General features: G+C 42.4%; 1 pseudogene; it reads left to right on the top strand.

The window, feature by feature from the left end:
- Positions 1-10,069: 10,069 nt before the first annotated feature.
- On the top strand, positions 10,070-16,127 carry LOC133015047 (E3 ubiquitin/ISG15 ligase TRIM25-like; annotated as a pseudogene).
- The last annotated feature ends 623 nt before the right edge of the window (positions 16,128-16,750 follow it).

Here is a 16,750-nt window from a genome sequence, read left to right as displayed (position 1 = left end):
ATATAGCTAAAACTACTTCTATCTTTATTGTTAAGAGTTCTTTCAGACACAACCTATAGTTAAAAGTTTGAAATTCCTAACAGACCCTCTTTTCACACCGTTCAAATCGGTGTGACCACCTACTGGGAATTTCATACACTCCGCAAACCCTTCATCCCATCCAGTGCAAACCCGTCCTCATCCTCATCATCAGCATCAGCATCCCCTTCAGCAGATCAGCTGGGGGCATGAGGCATGTTTTCCTCCCTTCGAGCCTTGGCGATGATCTAGTAATTTCAAAGTCTACTACCATGTCATGTCATGGTGCGTAGAGGTGGAGAGGGCACTGGTCACCCAGCCACCAGGGGCAGTTTGGAAAAAATGTCTTTCAAGAACTTCCTATCAGTACATACACATAACCCTTCCTGCAAGCAGCAGGTCCAGGGCCATTCGTTTCTGTGTGACCAAACAGGGTACAGGAGCAAGCTGTTCAGATATCAGCTTTTTTCAGATCTGCTCCAAGAACAAAATTATCAAGAATTGTCAGTGAGGCTTTTTCCAATTTTAAGAGTCAATGATCTGGATCTTAGCCTTGTAAAGATCCTTTCGTGGAATTGATACTTGCCAACAGGCCAGGTGTTTAAGCTTGCACTGTACCAAGCAAGGCGCAGGGCGTAGTCGGTCGTGGTGGAGGAGGTGGAGTTCACACCGGATGAGAGTGAGTTTGTGAAGACATGAAGCCCAGATTCCAGAGTTTGAAAGGAAAACAAACAGAAAGATGATTAATTTACTGCGATGCGTAAATTGGATTAAAGTTCTATAAGCTTATAATTAAAGAAACAAACTAAATAATCGAATCAAAACATACAAACCCTCTTTTGGTAGTCAACTATTTCATAAAACTTTTGAGGAGTGGTCGGCCAAATCAGTGGACATTAAAAAATAAGAAATTAAACAACTGAATTTCAAATAGCAGCAGATTTGGCAGTGTTTGAGTATTTGTGTTCAAACCATTTTCCAAAATTCATTCGACTGCTCCATAACACGATAATTCAGAAGCTTTGACGTCAAACTGTCCTGTGATAAAACAGGAATCACATACAAAGGACAAATGTGTGAGACATGAGATTCAATTCAAACATTTCAGAGTTTACAGCTGAAACAGTTCAAAACAATTTAAATAAAAGTTATTCTCACAATTTTCTTCATGATGAAATAGAAACAATAAATGGAGCTTAACAACACCTTTCAAATTAAGAGCCTTAGATGTTAAGTTAACTGGTGAAACCAAACAAAAACAACAAGAAATAAAAACCCTCTCGCCTGAATTTGAAAAGTTAAAGTGTCCAAAATTAATTTAAATATGATTATAGATATGACATTCTATAAACTGTGTAAACAGAGGGGCTTGTATTCTGGCTTCTGTATTTCATTTAAGATGAAACTGACTATGTGTTAAAGTGTATTTGACCTCTGACCTTTAACTGGATTTTAATTTATTCTTCTTTAAAATGGTGAAACATAATTATTTTTAAGACTCTCAAGAGTCTTAACAAGAGTTACTTGCGGGTGAATCAAACTCCTATCTTAAAATGCCCTGTACTCTGTGGTCAGCGCTTTGAATGGCCTATTTACATCTGTATGATCTTTTAGTGTTGTGAACTGCATGTATCTTACTCATGTCCTAAGTTCTCTACCAGTGCTGTCGTGTGTGGATGCCACCAGTATTTCTATGTTATTCTGAGTCTGTTTCCTACTGATGTGTGTTGGTCCATTGGCCGCTATATGAGAAATATCTGGGCTAGTTTGGATTGGAGATTTTTCTGAGTTTGATCTCTTCTTCGGAGAGGGCCTCACAGTTATGTGGGGCCTGGGTGTCCACTGTCATTTCATTGGCCATGTTGACAGATTTAGATTCAAAGGTGATGTCAGGCTGTTTGAGCGCCTGAGAGATTTGGATTTGGGCTGGTGAAAAAGAAATTGCCTTAAAGTTCAGAAAATACAGTGATGCCGTGGTCCGAGTTGACTTTTAGGGGAAACATTCTTGGTTCCTGGTTCCTGGAGCCGCATTCACCACCGCTCCTGATACTGCTGCTCCTGTGTCGACCATGAGGGGGATGGGCTCTCCATTGATTTTACAGGTCACTATGGGGTCTGGTTTGGGGGGCATGACGTGACCTGCTGTGGACATTGGCAACTTCATTGGTAGAAGTCGTTGCCGTGTTCCCCGGTGGCAAATGGCCTCTGGTGTGGCTGCGGCGGCATGCCTCTTCCTCTGCCTCGACCTTGGGGGCCTCTGTTGTCGGGGCCCCATCCTCCGTAGGGGGCTGGTGTTCCTCTTTGTCCCTCATGAGGGCAGTCTCGGGCCCAGTGGTCAAGCTGGCCGCATATGAAGCATCCGGTATTGGAGGTTCCTCTTGTTTGACCTTGATACTGACCAGGGCCGTACCCTCCTCTTGGTCTGAATGGAGGGGGTTGACCAAATGGAGGCATGGGTTGATTGTCTCTTTCGATCCTCATAGCCTGCGCTACTGCTTCAGCTATTTCTAATTTCAAACCTGACACAGCAGCCATCTGATTAAGGGGCTTGTCTTTCTTGTTGATGTTCATCTCGGGCCTCTTGCCTGCCAGTTGGGCCTTTAGTAGCTTTCTCTCGCATGATCGCCAGCAAGACTCAGACTCCATCAGGCGCTTTTGAATCAGGGAAAGCTCTTTTTTCAGAGATTCTTGGTCTGCTTCAGCTGTCTTCAACTTCTGTTTGAGCACGAAAACCTCTTTCCCTCTCTCCTCCTCTTGTTGCTCCTCCACTGACAGACGAGTCTGCAGCTCTTGGAGTTCTCTCCGAACATTCAGTCGTGATTTTTCCACTTCGCTGAGGTTGCGTTGCAGCTCGATACTCACTCTCCTGTGGCTTTCTGCTGCATTCTGAGCTTGGTTGAGATGGCGCTTGCCATCCATCATCTCGCGTCTCAGTTGGTCTTTACTCTCCTCGGCTGCTGCAAAAGAAGCTTTGCACTGGTCCAACAGTTCAATTGTATTATCAGCACGAGACTGAAAACGATACTCATCTCTCATAGACTCTGGACTTGACGTTCGTCATCACAGGCTGCGTCTTCCAGCTGAGAGAGAAGCTGCATCATGGTGGTGGGGATCTGGACAGGGGTTGCGGCCATCTTTCGGGATAAAAAACTGTTTTCGACAGGTTATTATTTATTTTTCTTTAGCCTGTTAATAATAATACCTCCAGACCAGCACATTTATCAGTATTCCAAGCAGAAGGTTCAGACTCAGAATATACCTGTTCATCCACGTATTATCCACTCACTGTTTTTCTAGCGCTGTGACTCGTTGATAAATGTGTGTGTATCTTGGTGGGTCTGTCGTGTGGGTATGTCAGGGGTGTTTATCTCTAACTGTAAAATAAATAATTTTCTTAGTGGATGAGAGAGAGAGGAAAAATAAAATAAAATAATAACTCCAAATATAACAATAATAGTAATAATTCAAAATCAGAATCAAAATTAAAATTTAAATAATAATAAAAAAATTGAAAATTGAAAACAATAACAAAACAGATCAAAACAAAACAATACAATACAAAAATCAATACAATATTACAAAGATTAAAAAGATTAAAAATATTAAAAATATTAAAAATATTTACGAATATTTGTAAAATATAAACTAATTAATTAACCAATTTATCAATCAAATTCAATGATGTCTACACAGTTGTAACCCGAGTTTTAATGTTCTTAAAGTTTCCCCAGCTACCAGATGGCAGGCTGAAGCCTCTGGTTGTAATTACTTTTATCTAACCCCAGATGGTGTATTGAGTCAAATGGCAAACATAAATTCAAAAGATCTAAATTCTGTATCTTACTAATTCCAGGCAGCTCGTAAACAAGTTTAAAGCTTAGGTTGAAATTCTCATCCGTTCCTAGCAAGCAATTGGATGACTTCAGTTAGTAATAAAAATCAGCATTACAGCATTATTATCAAAAAAACACACTCAATATTCCCTCCTTTGACACAATTATCTTAATTTATTCAGTTGATATAATCGATAATTGTTTCAACATAAATTTTATGGAAAATATACTCTAAGAAGAAAAAAGTTGGACCATAGATTGATATTCTAAAGGGGACAGAAATATTTCACCTTTTACCCCTGTTCTGAGGAGAGCAAAAGTGACCTCCACTATTTAATTTCACTGTGCCCACTTTATCAGAGCCTAGTTCTCCATAATACAAAACAAAGACACTGTGAACTTATTCATTATCAACAAAGCCAAGGTTGAGGATGAAGCTTTGTACGGGTCAAATGGCTTAGATATACTAAAAAATATTGACAGAAAATGCACTTAGTGTGAATAGTTTTAAAGAAAAAGAAATCAGGAAAAAAATAATACTGCCAATTACTATCTTTTTTTAATTACTATATTTTAAAAGGCACTTTAATGTGATTTTGTGTTTTCGTTAATCACTTTTCCATGGAGTTGTATAACAAATTAAACTAATAAATTGTGTAGTATCATACTGGTGTCTACTGTAATCCCTGCTGTAGCAGGACTAACATAGTAATAAGATATTTAAATGATTGGATTTTATGTAGAACTTTAGAGGCCAAAACCTTTCTCCTTTCCTCTAAAAGATTAGATGTATTGGAAATATCTGAAACAACAAAATTGTGCCAAAAAGTGTAATTTTAACAATTCCTTCTGGAATTCTTTACTTCTGAATTTAGCAATAGTAAAAGACAAACAAACAAACAAACAAATAAACACAAACACCAAGCCTCCTTGTGATCTTAACGCCAGATGTACCTGAGCTGTAAAGCTCTTTGGCCTTTCCCAGATGGCTTTCTGACTCCCAAATACTCATATCTCCCTCTGTTGCACGTAAGAAATCTTTCTATTCCACATCTCTTCTCCTACTTTCTTGACCACTCAAGTTTAACATTCTATTATCCCTCTCAGAGCAAGATATCACTGGATTGAAACATCTCACTCCTACAGATCTTTCTTTCTCCTACACATAACTTTATCTTTCTCGTCTTTACTAACATCTCTCAAACCTTCAGTCAACATCCTTAATCTTTCTTTGGCAAGTCCTAAACACATTTACCCCTCCCGTTCCATACATACAACATACATCAGATGGCAAGCGTAAATACCACCTCTAGTTTAGTCTAACGTCGTTTTTCAGTCAGTTTGTCGCTCCGTCAGTTTTTTCTGTGTCTTCAGTCAGCCAGCTGACCTTGAGACATTTCTCTCGTTTCCACACCCACAAACACTCCTACTCCCACACACACAGTTATCTCCCTGCACACAAGCACACGAACATTCACAGCCAAGCGTGCTCTGCCACGTTTTTTTTTTTTAATTTCAGGCAGAGACCGGACTCCCTCTTTTGAGATACGAAGGGCCGCGCCCCAACGTTTTCTACCAGTCACTCAGTCCAACAGCCACACACTTCCATTCATACTAGTTACTTCACATCCTCTCTATTTTATATAATCAATAGTAGTATAATAATTTTTATTTAGGTAATTTCCTCTTTCAAATCCTTATTCGTAACATCCTTCCGTTATTTGTGTCCAATTGAAACGATGATGTGTATTTTGGGGATTCCAGGCAGCACCGATTAATAATTGCCCTTCTACCTCTGAATCAGACAAACCCACATTTTAATTAAACCTCTACAATTTCTGGAAATCATAAATAGTCTCTGATTTCTAAAAGTGAAATACACAACCCAATTGTTTTTACAAAACAAAGCCAGATTCAATCCTCTCAGGTCTTTGTGTCCTGAATGAGAAACAACCAGATAATCCAGCCAATTTTTCTTAAATCTATATACAGCCTGGGCATAGAAACCCCGGAGAAAGAGGGGGGGGGGGGGGGGGGGAAAGAGAGAGATAGCAGGAAAAAGGGAAACTCCCTTGTTTCAGCCTCAGTGCTGTGTCACATATAGCTTATTTACATAAAATACTTTATTAGGATAAAACACTCAATAATAATAATAATATTTTATGATCTAGGCGTCTTTAAATGTTTAGGCCCGACACATGGCAACGGCAGAGTCTGCGGCCCAGCTCCAGTCTCGTCAGAGCAGGTGCTGGGGCAGACTTATCAGATGTAATTACCTGTGTCACACGGCGAATTTTAAGCTTGATCAAACGTTGCACTCTGGTTATTCAGACCCGGCCCCGTCGAATCCCACGTCCGTTACAGAATAACAAAATTATCACAGCCGTTTTACCATTTCTAATTTAAGGGTCGATCCAAAAGCTGTGTCTGAATTCATTAAGCGTCTGGTCTCGTCATAACAGCGCTCATGCCTTCAGTTTGACATTATTTTCACGGATCCCTTGTTAAAATTTGCTTCAGGCTCGATTCGACAGTGTATCTGGCCCGATAAGCACTTGTTCCCGTCAGAACCGGCACTCCGTCTCCAGATTCCACTGCAACCTTGCTACCTGAATGTCTATCTTTAGGTCCGATTAAACAACGATGCGTTTGTTAGGTCCCTCACTTTCCTAGTGTAGGCCGACCATTTCTCCAAACCCACACCCTAAAAAGTTTAGGTTGCAATATTTGCAAACTGTTGTTTAATTCGTCAATTTGCCCGCCCCTGCGCCAAGATCTGGGACTCCTATTCCAATCCTATTTCCTCAGTGGTCCCATCACTCTCATTGTCCCCCTATTTCACACTTATTTCCTATTTCCTCTAGTTCCTCCCAACACTTTTCATTGTATCTCAAAACACACAGAACTTTATTTATAAATTTTACCTCCTATCTCCTCTCCGCATTCTCATATCTATAATAGTGACTATCTAAGTAATACAGAATTTGTTTTAACTGGTTTCTGCGTACCTTTTTGTTTGGAGCTCCTATGAGAATGCGAAGAATCGATCGGAGCAGCCTAGACTTTGAGGCCTGCTGTCTGGTCCAAATCTTCCTTAGGAAAAAGTTGGTCAAAAACTCTCATAGGATCACGTCGGGGTCACCATCTGTTAAGGCGTGTTTTTTATCCTATATAATGAGAGAAGCCGATCCAAGATTTGGTTCAATCAAATGTTTTATTTAAAGATACAATGAAAAGTTATTCATAGCTATGGACAATTATCACAGCCTATGCTAATTAAGTTAGCAGTAGGAAGATGAAAATGGCCCCGAACAGCAGGGGGTTGGTATAGTTATAACAGTAGATTTGATGTGATTGGTTATGAATATTTGGAGGGGAGTCACCCCAAATCACTTTGGATCTCCCTTATTGGTCCAGCCGCAGTCCCACGCCTCTTGTCACCGAATCCAGGAAGTGACAGGGAGCAGCTCTCCGTCATGCACCTACGCTACTCTACCGGTTGCTAGGGCAACTCTATCTACCCTGACAGTCTGATGTTGTCTCGTAATTCAGCCTTGAGTAGAAAGTGTCTTGCTCTAGCCATCTTGGCTGCACCAACTTAACCATAACAAAATACAGAATGAAATCAACAAAGTCACTCTGTCCAACCTCGACGACTTATCAGACAGCTCTTGGAACTCTATGTGAGTTTAATGAATCTGATGGAATAACACTTTAATAGAAATGAGAACTAGTGAAACATTAATTCTTAATTTGTAGATTAAACCCTAGGAAGGAAAGGTTATTATTAAAATCATTTGTATGATTGCCTAATATATAGCTAAAACTACTTCTATCTTTATTGTTAAGAGTTCTTTCAGACACAACCTATAGTTAAAAGTTTGAAATTCCTAACAGAACCAGTGAACAACAAGCTGGGAACTGTGGGAGATGAGTCACTGCAGGGAGTGTTGGGAACATTGTCTGCCAGAAAAGTAAACCTATAACTTTGTGTTGTTGTTGAACGTCTTTGTCATTACTTAGCATGTTGATTACTTGTTACACTGAAGCCGTGTTCATGTTAATACCAAGTTCATTTGTATACAATAGGCTAACTTTTTACAGCCGTGAGAAACGGATGTATGTACAGTTGCAATCAGAAATATTCAACCCCCCCCCCAAAGATTTTAAGGATTTATCAATAAAGTTTATTCAAAGAGCAAGATTCTACTTCGGATGACTTCGTTATGAGTTGAGTGAAACAGAAAATCAACACAGAAAATGCATGATGTAGTATTTCTGTGTAACAGTATATCTTGTTAAGATATAATATAATATATAATATTGTTTTTAAAGCACTCAAGCTGCATCACTGTGCAAACGCTGGGCACTTTAAAGGTTTAGACTACTGCAACTGTGGCTTCTGATTGGCCCCAAATTCAGTCTCCAGCAGGACAAGACCCCAACATGAAGTCCAAGTCCTTAAGATCGATCTGCAGAGATTCCCAGGGGCTGTTGACACTCACGCTTCATGTTATTGAAATGTGTGAGGGCACGTTCTTCCTCATGTTCCCTCTCGTGAACACTTCCTGACCTCCCACTGAACTTCTACCGTCTTCAAACATGCAGAGGTTTATCGCTGCACCTTTTGTTTCTCCCACCGCAGCCTCCACGGGCGCCGCCCTCCTCCCTGCAGATTTAACTACAATAGAACTAAATAACCTCTGGTTCGGAAAACATCAAATCAAGATGTATCTGGAATGATGGTATCTGGAAACACAGGCGTTGTCCCAGTGGCTGGAGAATCACTACACTGCTCATTACTCAGACTACAATTGAATTTTGCAGGGGGGGGGGGCTTTGCTTTAATTTCTCCTGTTAAAGCCACATTCGACATGCCAGTGGATCCTTAAGGGATTTAAACAACTTCACTATGAAGAGGATATTAACTATTCTGTGGATTTGATGGCTGTGACACTGTAATGAGCCCGATTTTTGCCGACAACTTGACGACGGTTTTCCTCTGTCCCGGAGCGGTTTGAAGCAGACTGAGGGTTCACAGGACATCTGTAATATTCTGCTGCCAATGACGTGACACCAGCTAATTCACTGCTCATCAGGAAATCCCTCAGCGAGCGTCACTCCTTCTGCTTTCACAAGATACACTCAGTTGTACAGTAATTCCGTTTCCTCGTTATATTCTGCAGGACGAATCACCTGCTGAGGAAAGTGTTACGGTTTCCTCCCGAAAACTAAAGCTTCACCGCCTCCTGCGTCAACATGAAGTCCGACTAATAGAAGTTTACACCAATGCTTATCTACGGAAACGGCCCGATTTCTGACAGCTATAACCAGAGCAGCAAAAAATCCCCCGATGCTGCGTCTAAAAAAAAAAATGACTTACAGTAATTAAGCTGTTATTTAGAATGACACGCTGAAGGACAAAGCGACCCAACTTGGGGACCCGGGGAACTGGTCGTACAGCTGCAGCTCTCAGGTCTGTGTGTCAGGACGTCTCACATGGAAAACCCCGGTGATCACAGGGAGAAATGTCCTGTGAATTGATAAAGAGGACGTGTTGATTCCACTGCAGCTGCTCTTCATCGCTGGAGCGTAACGCTGCTGCTGCCGTCCTCGCTCTGTTTGGGTTCGAACCGCCGTTTGTCTGAGGTCTATGTGTATGGGTTGTGTGTGACTACTGTTTACAATCCAACTTGTCCATCGGGGACAGTAAAGACGACCTTAACCTTAACTTAACCTTTGTTCTACTCTATTCTACTAGTTTTTCATTCTTCTATGAGTGAGTTTGTATTTGTTGTTTTAACGAGTTTTTCTTTGTTAGTTTTGAGATGTGCTTTATAAATAAAGATGTGATTTATTATTATTAAATGCATCTATTTGATTTGACTGTAATTGTTCCTGTGTGTTGTGAATGAAGGATAACACACTCTGCCTCTCACTGAATCTCCTCTGAACACCAGGTGAGAACAGGCCGCTGGGAAATGCAGTAAAACCTGAAACACCAACAACTTCTTCCTCAAACACAACCAGCTCCTCCCAGTCAGGACATGTCTGTGTCTCCTCCCTTCACAGGCGTGTCATTGTAAGAACCAGTGAACAACAAGCTGTGAACTGTGTGAGATGAGTCACTGCAGGGAGTGAACGAGAGGGGCAGGAGCAGAGATCTGTATCTGTTCAGAGGAAGTGAAACTGTTCTGCAGTCTCTGGCAGCAGCTAAAATGGCGCAGCAAGAAAATCAAATGGACAGAGAAATACTCTCCTGTTCGATCTGTCTGGATCTACTGAAGGATCCAGTGACTACTGGCTGTGGACACAGCTACTGTAAGAGCTGTATTAACACCCACTGGGACAAAGAGGAGGAGAGAGGAAGCCACAGCTGTCCTCAGTGTAGACAGACCTTCACACCGAGGCCTGTCCTGGGGAAAAACACCATGTTAGCTGATTTAGTGGAGGAGCTGAAGAAGACTGGACTCCAAGCTGCTCTTGCTGATCACTGCTTTGCTGGACCTGAAGATGTGGCCTGTGATGTCTGCACTGGGAGAAAACTGAAAGCTCTGTAGTCCTGTTTGGTTTGTTTGGCCTCTTATTGTGAGAAACACCTCCAGCCTCATCTTCAGTCAGCTCCATTGAAGAAGCACAAGCTGGTGGAGCCCTCGGAGAAGCTCCAGGAGAACATCTGCTCTCGCCACGACGAGGTGATGAAGATGTTCTGCCGCACTGATCAGCAGTGTATCTGTTATCTCTGCTCTGTGGATGAACATAAAGGCCACGACACAGTTACAGCTGCAGCAGAAAGGACCGAAAGGCAGAGAGAGCTCGGGCTGAGGAGACAAACAATCCAGCAGAGAGTCCAGGACACAGAGAAAGACGTGAAGCTGCTTCAACAGGAGGAGGAGGCCGTCAATGGCTCTGCTGATAAAGCAGTTGAGGACAGTGTGGAGATCTTCGCTGAGCTGATCCGTCTGCTGGAGAAAAGAAGCTCTGATGTGAAGCAGCAGATCAGATCCCAGCAGGAAACTGAAGTGAGTCGAGTCAGAGAGCTTCAGGAGAGACTGGAGCAGGAGATCACTGAGCTGAAGAGGAAAGACCATGACCTGAAGCAGCTCTCAGACACAGAGGATCACAACCAGTTTCTACACAACTACCCCTCACTGTCACCACTCAGTGAATCTACACACTCATCCAGCATCAGGATCCATCCTCTGAGGAACTTTGAGGACGTGACAGCAGCTGTGTCACAGGTCAGAGGTCGACTACAGGACATTCTGAGTGAGACAGAGACAGAGATTTTACAGATTGTGTCTCAAGTGGATGTTTTACTGCAAAAACCAGAGCCACAGACCAGAGCTGACTTCTTAAAATATTCACAGGAAATCACACTGGATCCAAACACAGCACACAGACGTGTGTTATTATCTGAGGGAAACAGAAAATTTACACGTATCAGAGAAGATCAGTCTTATTCTGATCACCCAGACAGATTAACTTATTGGCGTCAGGTCCTGAGTAGAGAGAGTCTGACTGGACGTTGTTACTGGGAGTTGGAGGTGGGGGTGGGGGGAGGAGTTGATGTAGCAGTTACATACAAGAATATCAGCAGAGCAGGAAACTCACATGAATGTTTATTTGGATACAATGATAAATCTTGGTCGTTATATTGTGGTAGAAACAGTTATAGCTTTGATTATAACAGCATCACGACTCCAGTGTCAGGTCCTCGGTCCTCCAGAGTCGGAGTGTACCTTGATCACAGTGCAGGTGTTCTGTCCTTCTACAGCGTCTCTGACACCATGACTCTCCTCCACAGAGTCCAGACCACATTCACTCAGCCTCTCTGTGCTGGAGTTAGGGTTAATGATGGATCCACAGCAGAGTTCAGTAAACTCAAATAGACTTGAGTCTTTAAAAGCAGTGATTGAGATTCTGTGTGTAAATCTTTAACTTCTTTTGTCTCCATGTTTGTTGATCAAAGTTCGTCGTGGTGACGTTTCTGCTCTGCACAGAGATCAGCTGTCAATAAAACACAGGCCTTCCTTTATCACACATATTTAGTTTTCACTTCGTAAAGACATAAATCTATAATTACACTGACATGAATGTGTTTGAAAGAACTAATGATGCTTTTCTTTTCTAAATCAACGTAGAAATCAGGTTGTGTGATGTTTTAGAACCTGTGTTGATCCTGATCGGTGTTGCAAAGGGGCGGAACATTTTCGTAAACTTTCTGGAAACTTTCCATGGGAAATTAAGCTCAGGAATTTGGGAGATTTTTACACTTTTTTTGCAGAAGTTAGAATATAAAAGGGAACTTAAAGGAAGGCGAGCCGAGTTCAGCTGGAGCCTGGATGCAGCTCGTAGGGAACATTGTCTGCCAGAAAATAAACCGATGACTTTGTGTTGTTGAACGTGTTTGTCATTACCTAGCATGTTGATTACTTGTTACACTGAAGCCATTTTCATGTTAATACCAAGTTCATTTGTATACAATAGGCTAACTTTTTACAGCCGTGAGAGAAGGATGTATGTACAGTTGCAATCAGAAATATTCAACCGCCCCAAAGATTTTAAGAATTTATCAATAAAGTTTTTTCAAAGAGCAAGATTCTGCTTCGGATGACTTCTTTATGAGTTGAGTGAAACAGAAAATCAACACAGAAAATGCATGATGTAGTATTTATGTGTAATAGTATATTTTGTTAAGATATAATATAATATATAATATTGTTGTTTCTAAAGCACTCAAGCTGCATCACTGTGCAAACGCTGGGAACTTAAAAGATTTAGACTTCTGCAACTGTGGCTTCTGATTGGCCCCAAATTCAGTCTCCAGCAGGACAAGACCCCAACATGAAGTCCAAGTCCTGAAGATCGATCTGTGGAGATTACCTGGCGCTGTTGACACTCACGCTTCATGTTATTGAAATGTGTGAGGGCACATTCTTCCTCATGTTTCCTCTCCAGAACGCTTCATGAACTCCGACTGAACTTCCACCGTCTTCAAACATGCAGAATATATCGCTGCACCTTTTGTTTCTCCCACCGTAGCCTCCACGGCCGCCGCCCTCCTCCCTGCGGATTTAACAACAATAGAAGTAAATAACCTCTGGCTCGGAAAAACTTCAAATCAAGACGTATCTGGAAACGCAGTCCCAGTGGCTGGACAATCACTACACTGCTCATAACTCAGACTATATTTGTATTTTGCAGGGGGGGGGGCTTTGCTTTCATTTCTCCAGTTAAAGCCACATTCGACATGCCAATGGATCCTTAAGGGATTTAAACAACTTCACAATGAAGAGGATATTAACTATTCTGTGGATTTGATGGCTGTGACACTGTAATGAGTCCGATTTTTGCCGACAAATTGACGACGGTTTTCCTCTGTCCCGGAGCGGTTTGAAGCAGACTGAGGGTTCACAGGACATCTGTAATATTCTGCTGACAATGACGTGACACCAGCTAATTCACTGCTCATCAGGAAATCCCTCAGCGAGCGTCACTCCTTCTGCTTTCAGAAGATACACTCAGTTGTACAGTTATTCCGTTTCCTCGTTTTATTCTGCAGGAAGAATCACCTGCTGAGGAAAGTGTTACGGTTTCCTCCCGAAAACTAAAGCTTCACCGCCTCCTGTGTCAACATGAAGTCCGACTAATAGAAGTGTACACCAATGCTTATCTACGGAAACGGCCCGATTTCTGACAGCTATAACCAGAGCAGCAAAAAATCCCCCGATGCTGCGTCTAAAAAAAAAAATGACTTACAGTAATTAAGCTGTTATTTAGAATGACACGCTGAAGGACAAAGCGACCCAACTTGGGGACCCGGGGAACTGGTCGTACAGCTGCAGGTCTCAGGTCTGTGTGTCAGGAAGTTTCCATGGAAAACCCCGGTGATCACAGGGAGAAATGTCCTGTACATTGATAAAGAGGACGTGTTGATTCCACTGCAGCTGCTCTTCATCGCTGGAGCTTAACGCTGCTGCTGCCGTCCTCGCTCTGTTTGGGTTCGAACCGCAGTTTGTCTGAGGTCTATGTGTATGGGTTGTGTGTGACTACTGTTTACAATCCAACTTGTCCCTCGGGGACAGTAAAGACGACCTTAACCTTAACTTAACCTTTGTTCTACTCTATTCTACTAGTTTTTCATTCTTCTATGAGTGAGTTTGTATTTGTTGTTTTAACGAGTTTTTCTTTGTTAGTTTTGAGATGTGCTTTATAAATAAAGATGTGATTTATTTTTATTAAATTCATCTATTTGATTTGACAGTAATTGTTCCTGTGTGTTGTGAATGAAGGATAACACACCCTGCCTCTCACTGAATCTCCTCTGAACAACAGGTGAGAACAGGCCGCTGGGAAATGCAGTAAAACCTCAAACACCAACAACTTCTTCCTCAAACACAAGCAGCTCCTCCCAGTCAGGACATGTCTGTGTCTCCTCCCTTCACAGATGTGTCATTGTAAGAACCAGTGAACAACAAGCTGGGAACTGTGTGAGATGAGTCACTGCAGGGAGTGAACGAGAGGGGGAGGAGCAGAGATCTGTATCTGTTCAGAGGAAGTGAAACTGTTCAACAGTCTCTGGCAGCAGCTGAAATGGCGCAGCAAGAAAATCAACTGGACAGAGAAATACTCTCCTGTCCGATCTGTCTGGATCTACTGAAGGATCCGGTGACTACTGTCTGTGGACACAGCTACTGTAAGAGCTGTATTAACACCCACTGGGACAAAGAGGAGGAGAGAGGAAGCTACAGCTGTCCTCAGTGTAGACAGACCTTCACACCGAGACCTGTCCTGGGGAAAAACACCATGTTAGCTGCTTTAGTGGAGGAGCTGAAGAAGACTGGACTCCAAGCTGCTCCTGCTGATCACTGCTATGCTGGACCTGAAGATTTGGCCTGTGATGTCTGCACTGGGAGAAAACTGAAAGCTCTCAAGTCCTGTTTGAATTGTTTGGCCTCTTATTGTGAGAAACACCTCCAGCCTCATCTTCAGTCAGCTCCATTTAAGAAGCACAAGCTGGTGGAGCCCTCGGAGAAGCTCCAGGAGAACATCTGCTCTCGTCACGACGAGGTGATGAAGATGTTCTGCCGCACTGATCAGCAGTGTATCTGTTATCTCTGCTCTGTGGAGGAACATAAAGGCCACGACACAGTGTCAGCTGCAGCAGAAAGGACTGAGAGGCAGAGAGAGCTCGGGCTGAGGAGACAAACAATCCAGCAGAGAGTCCAGGACTCAGAGAAAGACATGAAGCTGCTTCAACAGGAGGAGGAGGCCGTCAATGGCTCTGCTGATAAAGCAGTGGAGGACAGTGAGGAGATCTTCACTGAGCTGATCCGTCTGCTGGAGAAAAGAAGCTCTGATGTGAAGCAGCAGATCAGATCCCAGCAGGAAACTGAAGTGAGTCGAGTCAGAGAGCTTCAGGAGAGACTGGAGCAGGAGATCACTGAACTGAAGAGGGAAGACCATGAACTGAAGCAGCTCTCAGACACAGAGGATCAGCACCAGTTTCTACACAACTACCCCTCACTGTCACCACTCAGTGAATCTACACACTCATCCAGCATCAGGATCCGTCCTCTGAGGTACTTTGAGGACGTGACAGCAGCTGTGTCACAGGTCAGAGGTCAAATACAGGACATTCTGAGTGAGACAGAGACACAGATTTTACAGATTGTGTCTCAAGTGGATGTTTTACTGCCACAACCAGAGCCAGAGACCAGAGCTGACTTCTTAAAATATTCACAGGAAATCACACTGGATTCAAACACAGCACACAGAGGTCTGTTATTATATGAGGGAAACAGAAAAGTAACACATATGAGTGAAGAACAGTCTTATTCTGATCACCCAGACAGATTCACTGATTGGCCTCAGGTCCTGAGTAGAAGGAGTCTGACTGGACGTTGTTACTGGGAGGTGGAGGTGGGGGCGTTGTGGTTGGGGGGAGTTGTTGTAGCAGTCACATACAAGAATATCAGCAGAGCAGGACGCCTACATGAATGTAGATTTGGATTCAATGATAAATCTTGGTCATTATCTTGTGGTGGAAACAGTTATAGCTTTGATTACAACAGGATCACGACTCCAGTGTCAGGTCCTGAGTCCTCCAGAGTAGGAGTGTACCTGGATCACAGAGCAGGTGTTCTGTCCTTCTACAGCGTCTCTGACACCATGACTCTCCTCCACAGAGTCCAGACCACATTCACTCAGCCGCTCTATGCTGGAGTTAGGGTTCATATTTTTGGATCCATAGAGTTCTGTAAACTCAAATAGCCTCGAGTCATTAAAAGCATTGATTTAGATTCTGTGTGTAAATCTTAAACTTCTTTTGTCTCCATGTTTGTTAATCAAAGTTCGTTGTGGTGAAGTTTCTGCTCTGCACAGAGATCAGCTGTTAATCAAACACTGACCTTCCTTTATCACACATATTTAGTTCTCACTTTGTAAAGACAGAAATCTATAATTACACTGACATGAATGTGTTTGAAAGAACTAATGTTGCTGTTGTTTTCTAAATCAATGTAGAAATCAGTTTGTGTGATGTTTTAGAACCTGTACCGATCCTGATTAGTGTTGCAAAGGGGCGGAACATTTCCGTAAACATTCTGGAAACTTTCCATGGGAAATTAAGCTCAGGAATTAGGGAGATTTTAACACTTTTTTTTAACAGAAGTTAGCTTATAACAGGGAACTTAAAGGAAGTTGAAAACCAGACGAGGTGAGCCGAGCTCAGCTGGAGCCTGGATGCAGCTGGTTAGGAACATTGTCTGCCAGAAAAGTAAACCTATGACTTTGTGTTGTTGTTGAACGTCTTTGTCATTACTTAGCATGTTGATTACTTGTTACACTGAAGCCATGTTCATGTTAATACCAAGTTCATTTGTATACAGTAGGCT

Source organism: Limanda limanda, chromosome 12 (genome assembly GCF_963576545.1).
Source record: "Limanda limanda chromosome 12, fLimLim1.1, whole genome shotgun sequence".
In the NCBI taxonomy this organism is placed as follows: domain Eukaryota; kingdom Metazoa; phylum Chordata; class Actinopteri; order Pleuronectiformes; family Pleuronectidae; genus Limanda; species Limanda limanda.
Note: the sequence above shows the minus strand (reverse complement) of the source record. Positions and strands in the feature narration are given on the sequence as shown.